Raw genomic sequence first — 11,283 nt, 5'->3', positions numbered from 1 at the left:
CAGGCAAAACTAGAGTGTAAGAGACCTCTGCAAGTGCAGTCCAAAAAATGAAAGTAGTAAATACACATAGAACAAAAGCTCCATTCTAGTTGTGTGAGGAACATAATACTCTTAAATTACTTTCTGGTTTCCATGGGGACCTTTTTGTCCTAAGATACCAATCATTAGGTTTAACAGAGCCACTGAATATTATTTCTAAATCAAGTGAAATGATTTCTCAAATGGGTAAAATGTTTACTCCAGTATTTTTAAAGGTGCTAAAATTCAAATTACTTGAGATTGCTGCTTTTGGTGGCACAATTAAATCTAGAGTCAATATAGAGGCATCCTCCTCTCCTTTTCAGGAGGATGAACGCTCCAAGTATCTCTAGTTGGGGGGCAATTCTTCACAGGATATCTGGTTTTTAATTCATTAGAAACTCAAAATAGTGTCGAGAATTTTACATTGTGATTAGAATTCTTAGATAAATTCTCTCGTCCTCCCTTTGGCCAGTTTCAATGCCTTCCTTACACATTCTTATATAACATCTGGGCTTCTGTGTAAGCGTACGTATGTTCTATATGAGATACACACATATATATTATACCCCCACCCATACACATATACACACACACAGGCCAATCTGTTTGGGCGTAAATGATGTGACTGGGACTGGGAGTTGTGGCTCCTTTATTTTGCAGAATGCTTAAGTATTGTTTGTCTCACAATACTGGGAGGGAGAAGGAGCCTGGTGGGAGCTGGAGCCTTAAGCCCTGGGCTGTGGTCTGGGGGAGGGGACGGGGTTGCGGGGTCACAAGCTCTTAGCTTTTAGCCTCAGCATGACCACAAGTTTTAAAGCATGAAGGGATCACGTGCTTTTCTTTGAGCTGTTAGTTATTCTGACTTTTGGGGTGTGTGTGTGTGAAATGCTTTGTTCTTTAGCTTTTTTTGATTCTCTAGGTATTTTGGCTGATGATTATAATTTTTTTTCCCAAAAGAAAAAGACCAAATATGTGACTTATGTATCAAATGATGTCCTAGTTTTTTCTGGACAGTAACATATAGCTTGTGCTTAATTTTACCTTACACTACCCAGGTACTGAGATGGAATAAATTATTTTCGCCAGTTGGGAACTTGATCCAGAAATTCTATATGTTGCAAGCCTTAAAAAAATCAAGAACAAGAAAATATCCTGGTAAAGCAATCTCAAAATACCTTATTCCGGGTATTGTTCTGGCTTTAAAGGGAAGGGGGGTGGGAGGAGGGGTGTAAGTTGGGGGGGGCGAGTAGGAAGACTCTGGAGGATGTCTTGTTTAATGAACTGTTTAAAACTTTTGGAAAATCTTAAGCTACTGAAGTTCCTCAACATGGTATTTCCATTTGAAAGCCTCTACTCAGATCTTTCACTTTTGGGTAGCTGCTTCTGCTAGTTCCCTTTTAAATGGATGATTTCATCTTTTCCAACTCTCTTCTCTTTCTCAAACCAAGACACATAGACAGAGACAGAATGCCAAATTAAGACTTCTGATGATAATGAGATTTATTTGGGAACATTTTCCAAAATCAGGGTAATGGGTCTTTTTGTTCTGATGGTGAAGAGGATGAGGATATGTTTACTCATTGACTAGAAGCTCTGGCTGCAGCTGCAGGACACAATTAATTATGCTAATAGTTTGTGAGGAGCGGATGTAACTCCCCTACCCCCCTTTTTTTGGGGGGAGGGGAGTTTGGCAAAAGGGGAAGGAGACGCCCTGGGGTCGGATCACATGATATTATCTTCGCGCCACTTTTGCAAAAACCCTTTTTTTACTCCAGGTTTTGCTCGAGCTCAAAGGTACTGTTCTTATCTTGCTTTAATACAATGTTTCTTGAAGTCGGGTTTAAGATCTCTTCCCTCCCCCTCCTCTTCTTTCCACTGCTAGTCGTTACCATTAAAGGTCGAAAATTGCATTGAAGTCGGTGCAATCTCACAGGACAGATCTGGCTGAGTAGTAAATTTTGGGCTGCGTAGTTTCCAGAAAGTATCAGGCAGAATCGCCAGGGTGGGCTGCAAAGTCTGTTTGCGTGTTTTATGGAAAAAGGAGAAAGCCCACCTGTAGGAGTGACTCCCATTGAAGAAATAAGTGTGGCTTTCGTTGCCTCCACCGCAGACTCCTCTAAGAGGCACAGGCCGTTCAGGTTGGACTCCGTCGCGGACCGGGGGCGGGAGAGGCCAGTCTTTTGTAATCGGCTTGCCTGAGGTACTACTGTACACCAGGTTGAGAATCACATGGCGCCCTTGTCCCCGTCTGGGCTTTGGGCTGCCACTGTCTCCTGCGGTAACAATAGTGGGGAGGGAGAGGTCGGCTCCATTTGGCACACCCCTTTCCTCATACCCCGCTAGCGTCCCAGTGCTTTCCTCTCTGGATTCTGCGTGTTCTTCCCCTTCTCTGATTTGTAACTCTCCCGCACTCCCAAGCTCCCTCCCCGCTCCCGGGTCCGCCCGGAACCTGGAGTGGGTATAGTCTGATGACCGCATTCTGCCCAGTGTTCAAAGTCTGATATGCTTAATTCCATTTTTATTGTGCTTCTTAAAAACTAAGACCTCTTACTTTTCACAGAGAGTGTACTTGGGCTTTGGCCTTTAAACAGCTGGCCCTCAATTGGTTCTCATTAGCTGTGGTATGAGAAGATAAAGCCAGATAATTGCACCGTATCTTCCTTGCATTTGTGCGTGTACCCGGTGGCTGCTACCGTTAACGATGCCTGCCAAGAAAGCCTGATTTACTGGGTGAGGGGGGCTCCTGGCAAAGGCGAAACCCTCCCAACAGTAGCACAAGGTGCCAGAGGTTAGAACTTTCACATGTGCACAGAGTGAATATGCTGTGTCTGTATTTCTTTCCTCCTGGGGCCTTAGGAACACTTTCAATCTAGCGGCGAGGTGGCGCGCATGCGCGCGCCGGGTGGGGGACACCCCGGTCCCACGGCTCCGTGGACCTCGTCGTCTATCTCCGGTGGGGGGATGGGGCGAGCGCCGCGGGAGCGGGACCGGACGAGGTGGTAGCGAGTGCGCCCTCCTGGGCTCGCCGCCAGTGGCACCGGCTCTAGCACCAGACGCCGCCCGCCCGCGTCGGAGGTGCGCCTTTAATTAAAAGACTTCGGCTCGCGGGAAAGAGGGGAAAATGCCGACTGCGCTCGGCCCGTGGGTAACTGGGACTCGGTGGGGTTTTCGCTTTGGCGGGGTGGGGGTTCCGTTTCCTAATTCCTGTGCGGGCCGGGTGGGCGGGGGCGGGCTTTTTCCCTGGGCTATTAAAGGCAGAGGGGCGGGCTTTTCCCAGGGATAGAGCGTCGGACAGAGGGCCGAGGGGACGGAGCGCTCCTCGAGTGGTGGCAGGACGGCTGGTGGCCCCGCGTCGTGCTGGCCGGGGGCGCTTTGGGTGAGGCGGGCTCTCGCGGCCCCGATTAATTTCCTGAACGCCGCTTCTCACTTCTCTTCCTCCTCGGGCTTTCCGCGAAAGGCTGCGCTCGCGCTGGGTCCGCTGAGCGCTCGGGTGGCGCGCGCCGCCCAGGGTGTGTGGTGGGGCGCCTGGGGGGGACGGGAAGAGGGGTGGCCGGTGCGGGATCGCCGCGCGCGCCACCTGCGAGGGGCGGGCGCGGGCCAGATCCCGTGCCGGGATGGCCCGGGCCGGCGGCCGGAGCCGAAGGGGCAAACCTTCGTTAGGGCAGCTCTGATGGGGAGAGTTGGCTGGCTGGGTGGGAGGGGACGGAGCGGGTGAGACTCGAGAAAAGCCAAGTACCCTAGTGCAGTTGAGGGGTAGCGGGGAGCGCGCGGGAAACGACTCGCCTTTTCTTTTCCATCACTGACCTTTAGGTTCCAGGAGAACTTTCGGGGTGCGAAATGAGGGGGTGCACGTGGAGGGGAAAAAAAGGACTCCCCTCCCCCTTGGCTCGTCTCCCACCAACCCGGGAATGGAGGGGGAGGGAGGCGTGGGCTTGGCGCGTTTTTGGGGCTTTGAATGGAGAACTCCGTTTCCCATGATGCTTTGTTTCTTTCTCTTTAATCTCGGCGGCGGCGGCTGCAGCACGAGGACTGGAGCGCGTGGTGTGAGCAGCTGGAGCACACTCTGGGCGCGCGGGCGGTTCCCGGACTTCAACGGGAGCGCTAGGTAAGTGTGTGAGAGGCGCGGGAAGAACCCGAGGGATGCACAAAGGCGGAGGTGGAGGCTTTCTTCGTGGGGAGGGGAGTGTTTTTTCCATTTTAAGGAAGTGGGAGAGTGGCTGTCCAGCGCGGACGAGGTATACCAGATGAACGGCTCATTAAAGAAAGATATTAACTGTGGCAGGCGCTCTCTCCGACTCGTGTGGGGCTCAGTGTTGCCAAGTTGAATCAAGTACAATACATTTTTGAGTCCATTTAGGAGTATTTTTTTAAGGGGGAAAGTACAGGTGGAGAAATCTAATTTAAGAGGAAAAATGGTCCTCTTTCTCTACTAATTTTAGTCTTCTTTCTCCATAGAATTTAGATTTTTAGATTTAAGTGTAGTTTTTATGCATCAGTTTAAGGAGTTTTCTTATAAAAACTAGATTAGTGGTCCGGGGTACCATGAAGGAAGCCCAACATTTAAAGTTCCCTCACTAGTTAAACATAATACGGATTCTGAGTCTCTGAATTTTCCTTTTTCTCTTTTGACAAAACTTAACCCATCATGGAAGAGGTAGAGTAACCTTGTGAACCCTTTTCAAATAGGGGCTCATTTCCTTGCTGCATGTTCTTAGGTAAGATAAGCACTTGGGAATGGAGAAGGTTTGCTTATGGACGATAATGACATGAAGGGAAGAGAAGCTAATCTGCCTTCTTTGGGTTTAATGGAGAAAATGGGTCCATAAATGTTTAAACAGAACAAGAGCCCTTTGAAATAGATCAAAATGTGACATCTCTAGGCCATCTGTGCATTATGTGAAGAGCGTGGAAGGCTGTGTTTCTTAAACCAGCTTTAAAATTTCTCTCATAGTCTATTAATGGAGTGGGGGCAGGGAATGTTCATTTAATCTAACAGTCATTTTTTGTGTGGTGCCCTACCTCAAGAAGTGGATAGTCACTTATTTTTATATGCTACTTTCTCTAGATAAACCTCTTCTAAAATCTGGGCGGGGGGAGGTAATGGACCTGCACATTTTCTGGGATGCAGATATCAAGTTTTCTTAGATGGAGAGGGGAAGTCCAAAATCCGCTTATACATAAGAATTGGACTTTTGAAATTGCCAGTGTTATTTGTGTTCAACTCTGTGTAAATAATTCAGAGTATTAATATTTCTCAGGACTTGGCTGAAACTCCAAAACCTAGCTGGGACTCTCTAAGCCAAAGAAAAGCTTGTTTCAGGAATATTAACTAGTAGTTGACTTGTTCAGTATGTTTTTTTTTTTTTTTTTTTTTGGAACCAGGTGAGTCTGAATAGATCAGTGAGGATGGAAAAGAAGAGCTCATGAAAGACACTTTGGCTTTTTTTAAGCTTCAGGAATAGGCCTTGGCCATGTAAAAGTGCTTACAGTGCAGGTAGCTTTTTGAGATCTACTGCAATGCAAGCACTTCTTACATTACCATGGTGATTTAATCAATGGCTACTGAGACCTGTAGTTTGTGCATAATGAAGCTGTTGGCACTTTGGAGCGGTTTCCCATAATGTGTCTCTTGTGTTAAGGTGCATCTAGTGCAGTTAGTGAAGCAGCTTATAATCTACTGCCCTAAATGCTCCTTCTGGCACAGGCTGCCTGACGCACAGCATTGGAAAATATGCCTTGACTAATAATTTGCATAGGACGCCTTTCAAAGGTTTGTCTTTGGTTTTGTCCTTGTTCGTTGGGAGCAGAGGGTTGAGGGTTGTGTGCAGCATACGGTTTTTTGTACCAAAGCGTAAGATCAGGTCCCAGTAGTACCAAAGTGCTCACAGTGCAGGTAGTTTTGGCAACATTCTACTGTAGTGTGGGCACTTCCAGTACTCTTGGATAACGGCTCTTGCTGATGCTGAGAACATTCAAAGACACTGCTACTTACAGTTAGTTTTGCTGGTTTGCATTTCAGCGTGTGTATATATGGCTGTGCAAATCCATGCAAAACTGATTGTGATACTGTGTTTCTTCTGCGGCCCTACCTTCTCACGAATCTCCAGTCTTCTCACGAATCTCCAGTCTTCGCACCCATTCATTCATGGGTGGGGATTTGTTGCACTGCTTGTGTTATATGTAAAGTATTGCACTTGTCCCGGCCTGTGGAAGAAACGAGGAATTTATCATCGTCTTTTAATGTTTAAAGGTTGTAAGTTCTGATATTTGATCATTGTAAAATGACCTGTTTTGCTGTTGTCGGGTGGATCACGATGCAATTTTGATTAGTATAATAGGAGAAAAATTGCACGGTATCCATCTGCGAACCGCAGGACCCTTGTTGACAACAGTTTGTTGGTACTTAAGTAAGATGTCCTTTCTCTAGTGAACTGCAGTTAAAAAGTGTTCTGAAAACACATCGAGAGTTTTAAAAATGATAACAGTTTTAAAAATAAAATATTTGAAATCAAGAAGGTGTATTTTGGCAGTTGGGTGAAGGAGCAGATTGTTACTGAATGTAAATGGATATTTAAATGTAAATTTACAAAATAAATGATATTTATAGATCTGAAAAAAATTGGCTCTTTTTTTTCAAACAATTAAAAATGCTGGTGGATTCAAGAAAAAAAAAATCTCATGGTTGGATGAGATGGGGTCCTAAAGGGAAACTTCTGCATATCTGCTTTTCAAGTGTGCATCTACAGAAAGCAGCAAGACACCTAATTTGGAAGACTTTATGATGCAGACACATATCTGGACAAAATGTACTCACTTTATGTACCTGTGCTTATCCATATGAGGGAGATGCAAAGTTATAGATCGATGGGATGCCTACCCTTGAGGAACTGGGCACACGAGATTTATCAGGGTAGAGGGAGCTTGTTGATCCACTCACTTTGGGATTGTCAGAGGAAATCATTTGGTGGAAGGGCCACTGAGATGGAGAAATACTGCCTTGCTTTGGAGACTAGTAAATGTTGGAAACCTGGATGTGGGCTTATTAGAATTTGGGGCCCAGGGGTTCTATAGAGTGACTAACCTTGTGCAGAAATTACCCATGTTAGCTGTTTGAGACAGATCACATGGTAGAAAAAGTGAATATTGACTAATAACACAATAAAAGTGTTAAGTTTATTCAGCCAGTCACCACCCCAGATAAGGCAGCTCGAATCCTGTAGTGGTTCTTGAATGTTAGCACTTGTTAAAATACAGATCCCCAGCCTTACCTCCAAAAATTGATTCAGTAGATGTGGAGTGAGGCTTGAGAGTTTGCATTTCTAAGCCAGGTACTGCTGTCGTGGCTGGGGACCACACTTTGAGAACTACAGCTCAAAACAATGAAGGACCTCAGTTTCTAGGACACGAAGTCAGTTTCTAGTCAACAAAGGAAGGTGTCTATTTGAAATGTCATCTTTTAGTTTTTATTTCTCATCAAAAAGAGATACAGATAACCGAAAGATGGTGTGCGTGTCATTTTTTATTTATTTCCTGTTACCATGGAATTTTTGCGTTTTCAAACCATTTTAATTTTCCCTTATAACAGTCCCGTTTAATCAAGAAGAGGAGCTCTTACTGAATGCACTTAGCCTTGAGCTAGTTGCCTAAGGCTTCCGTTTCCTCATAAGGGGAAATAATGATAATGTTGGTCTACCTCAAGGATATGTGGGTTCAGTATATTTTCTTTGGTGGTAGTGGTTTGGGGAATGGATTTTAATTCTTGGTGATGAAGTGAAATCTTAATGAAAAGAGACTTGGTAGTAAATTCTCTCTTCCATTATTAAGTAAGTGTGATTTTTAAAAAGTGACTAATGCTTGAGGCAATTATACAAGCATAAAGAACTCTACAGATATTTCCTGTGCTGTCTAATGCTTACCACTTTGTTGGTGCCTAATCATAGTTAAGTTTGATGTGGCAGCAAAGCAAAGGTCTCCCTCCCCCCTAATAAAGTAGCTCAGTAAAAGAGGGGATTAAAGCTTATTTGTTATAATCCTTAACACCACCAAACCTCCTCTTTCATAATGCAAGTTTATTGTCTCTAGTGGTTCACTGGTGCTTTAGCAAAGGTGGCTAGTATGCAGACAGTTACTGCAGTTTCCACTTTTAATGGGCATGTGTGGAGGGGCTGTGTTCCTGAGGGGTAAACCACTTGGCCTCCTTTGAGTCTCAGTTCCTTCATCTAATATCAGGGCAGATCTGGGTGATTCTAGCTTCAGATATTCTGATCTACTTTTGGAGGAGAGATGTCAAAATGGCATTCCATGTATGCAGAATCTAAAAGGAAATGATGTGGTGCAAATAAACTTATTACAAAACAGAAACGGACTCATAGAGAACAAACTGGTTGCTGGTTGCTGGAGGGGAAGAGATAGTGAGTTTGGGATGGATATGTACACACTGCTATCTTTAAAATGGATAACCAAAAAGGACCTACTGTATAGCACATGGAACTCTACTCAAAGTTATATGGCAGCTTGGACAGGAGGGGAGTTTCAGGAAGAATGGATGCATGTGTCTGTGTGGCCAAGTCCAGCTGAACTATCACTATCAGTTGCTGTCCACCTGAAACTATCACAACATTGTTGATGGACTATACCCCAATGTAAAATAAAAAGTTTAAAAAATAAAAATAATCTCTTAAAATTCAGTTTAATTCAGTCACTCAGTCGTGTCCAACTCATTGCGACCCCATGGACTGCACCACGCCAGGCTTCCCTGTCTTATCAACTCCTGGAGCTTGTTAATGAACTGTAGTCCAATATAAAATTAAAACTTTAAAAAATAAAAATAATCTGTCTATTAAAGTTAGACATCTCCAATAATTCTAAAGGTGCTTTGCATTTAAGTCATTTGTTTAGAATTTGAGGGGAAATGGGTCACTTAAATCCGTAGTTATGGAGAAAATCTGGAGAAGGAAATGGCAACCCACTTCAGTATTCTTGCCTGGACAATCCCATGGACAGAGGAGCCTGGCAGGCTACACTCCATGGGGTCAAAAGAGTCGGACATGATTTAGCAACTAAACCACCACATGGGGAAAATGAGTAACATACCACATACAGCTTACTTACTTCTAAAGATTTACAATAAGTTCAGGAGAAGCACTACAAGTGTATGATTTGCCTTTGATTCAGTTTTTTTTGTCCTAAGGTCATCAGTGTGGGCTTTGATTTTCCCCAGACAAAAGAGTCAATGTGGCATCAGTTTAATTAGCACAAACATATGTTGACTGAGAAGTTGTCTATTTGGCAGTTCTGTTACATTGGCTTTGAAACAAGGGACTGTATAAAATTTAAGCTGAAAGAATCCTACTTTATACATCAGTGTTATTGTTCAGTCGCTTAGTCCTGTCCGACTCTTTGCAACCCTATGGACTGTAGCATGCAGGGCTTCCCTGTCCTTCACCATGACCTGGAGCTTGCTCAAACTCATGTCCATTGAGTCGGTGATGCCACTAAACCATCTCATCCTCTGTCGTCCCCTTCTCCTACTGCCTTCAATCTTCCCTTGGATCAAAATCTTTTCTAATGAGTCACCTCTTTGCATCAGGTGGCCAAAGTATTGGGGCTTCAGCTTCAGCATCAGTCCTTCCAATGAATATTCAGGGTTGATTTCCTTTAGGACTGACTGGTTTAATCTCCTTGCAGTCCAAGGGACTCTCAAGAGTCTTCTCCAACACCATAGTTCAAAAGCATCAATTCTACGGCACTCAGCCTTCTTTATGGTCCAACACTCACATCTATACATGACTACTGGAAAAACCATAGCTTTGACTAGATGGACCTTTGTTGGCAAAGTAATGTCTCTGCTTTTTAATAGACTGTCTAGGTTTATCATGGCTTTTCTTCTAAGGAGCAAGTGTCTTAATTTCATGGCTGCAGTCACCATTTGCAGTGATTTTGGAGCCCGAAAAACAAAGTGTCACTGTTTTCATTGTTTCCCCATCTATTTGCCATGAAGTGATGGGAGGCCTGGCGTGCTGTGATTCATGGGGTCGCAAAGAGTTGGACACGACTGAGTGACTGATCTGATCTGATCTGATGGGATCAGATGCCATTGGTCTTTGTTTTTTGAACGTTTAGTTTTAAGCCAGCATTTTCACTCTCCTCTTTCACCTTCATCAAGAGGCTCTTTAGTTCCTCTTTTCTTTCTGCCATAAGGGTGATATCATCTGCTTATCTGAGGTTATTGATATTTCTCCCTTTAATCTTGATTCCGGGTTGTGCTTCATCCAGCCTGGTGTTTCTCATGATGTACTCTGAATATAAGTTAAATAAGCTGAGTGACAATACATAGCCTAGACATACTCCTTTCCCAATTTGGAACCAGTCTGTTGTTCCATGTCTGGTTCTGTTGTTTCTTGACCCTCATACAGGTTTCTCAGGAGGCAGGTGAGATGATCTGGTATTCCCATTCTTTAATTTTTCCACAGTTTGTTGTGATCCACACAGTCAAAGGCTTTAGCATAGTCAATAAAGCTGAAGTATATATATTTCTGGAATTCTCTTGCTTTTTTGATGATCCAGTGGATGTTGGCAATTTGATCTCTGGTTCCTCTGCCTTTTCTAAATCCAGCTTGAACATATGAAAGTTCTTGGTTCAGGTGCTGTTGAAGCCTAGCCTGTAGAATTTTGAGCATTACTTTGCTATTATGTGAAATGAGTGCAATTGTGTGGTAGTTTGAACATTCTTTGGCACTGCTTTTCTTTGGGAGTGGAATGAAAACTGACCTTTCCCTTTCCTGTGGCCACTGCTGAGTTTTCCACATTTGCTAGCATATAGATCATAATACAGCTTTATTCTTAAGTGGGGAGACTGAAGCCCAGGAAGAAGTGACTTGCTCAAGGTTTTGATAAATAAGCAATAGGGACCAATATGTTGAGTGCCAGGCTAGATGTCCAGAGGCAGAGAAGAAGACATGAAACCCAGGCTGGATCAGGTAGTCCTTCCCAGGGGGCCTCAGGAAAGGGGGCCTGCGGAGAGGTAGGCAAGAAAGTCGGTGAAGGGTCTTTTTAGGCAGAGTGGTTTATGTAAAAAGACGAGAGCAGATGGAGGTTCTTCTAAAGAACTATACTTGGTTCAGAATGGCTGGCCCATGTGAGGAGAGAAGTAAGTTGGGGCTAGATCACAGAACCTTGTCCTGAATGGAAAGGGAAGTCACTTAAGAGTTTTAAGCAAAGAAGTGACCCACATTTGCCCACTTAGTAAGACCTCTCTGACAG

General features: G+C 44.4%; 5 non-coding genes across 5 annotated transcripts; all 5 read left to right on the top strand.

Annotated features, from left to right (window-relative positions):
• The first annotated feature begins 5,484 nt into the window (after positions 1–5,484).
• Positions 5,485–5,565, top strand: MIR106A (microRNA 106a). Its single transcript, NR_129554.1, has one exon. It is a non-coding gene; the product is annotated as a microRNA 106a (primary transcript).
• A 73-nt stretch (positions 5,566–5,638) lies between these two features.
• On the top strand, positions 5,639–5,732 carry MIR18B (microRNA 18b). The gene has a single exon (NR_129622.1). It is a non-coding gene; the product is annotated as a microRNA 18b (primary transcript).
• A 158-nt stretch (positions 5,733–5,890) lies between these two features.
• MIR20B (microRNA 20b) lies at positions 5,891–5,965 on the top strand. Its single transcript, NR_129647.1, has one exon. It is a non-coding gene; the product is annotated as a microRNA 20b (primary transcript).
• A 190-nt stretch (positions 5,966–6,155) lies between these two features.
• Positions 6,156–6,242, top strand: MIR92B (microRNA 92b). Its single transcript, NR_129800.1, has one exon. It is a non-coding gene; the product is annotated as a microRNA 92b (primary transcript).
• Positions 6,243–6,295: 53 nt separating this feature from the next.
• Positions 6,296–6,406, top strand: MIR363 (microRNA 363). The gene has a single exon (NR_129722.1). It is a non-coding gene; the product is annotated as a microRNA 363 (primary transcript).
• The last annotated feature ends 4,877 nt before the right edge of the window (positions 6,407–11,283 follow it).

The sequence above is a fragment of the Capra hircus genome, unplaced genomic scaffold (assembly GCF_001704415.2).
Source record: "Capra hircus breed San Clemente unplaced genomic scaffold, ASM170441v1, whole genome shotgun sequence".
NCBI classification, from domain to species: domain Eukaryota; kingdom Metazoa; phylum Chordata; class Mammalia; order Artiodactyla; family Bovidae; genus Capra; species Capra hircus.
This window is presented reverse-complemented; position numbering and strand designations above follow the sequence as displayed.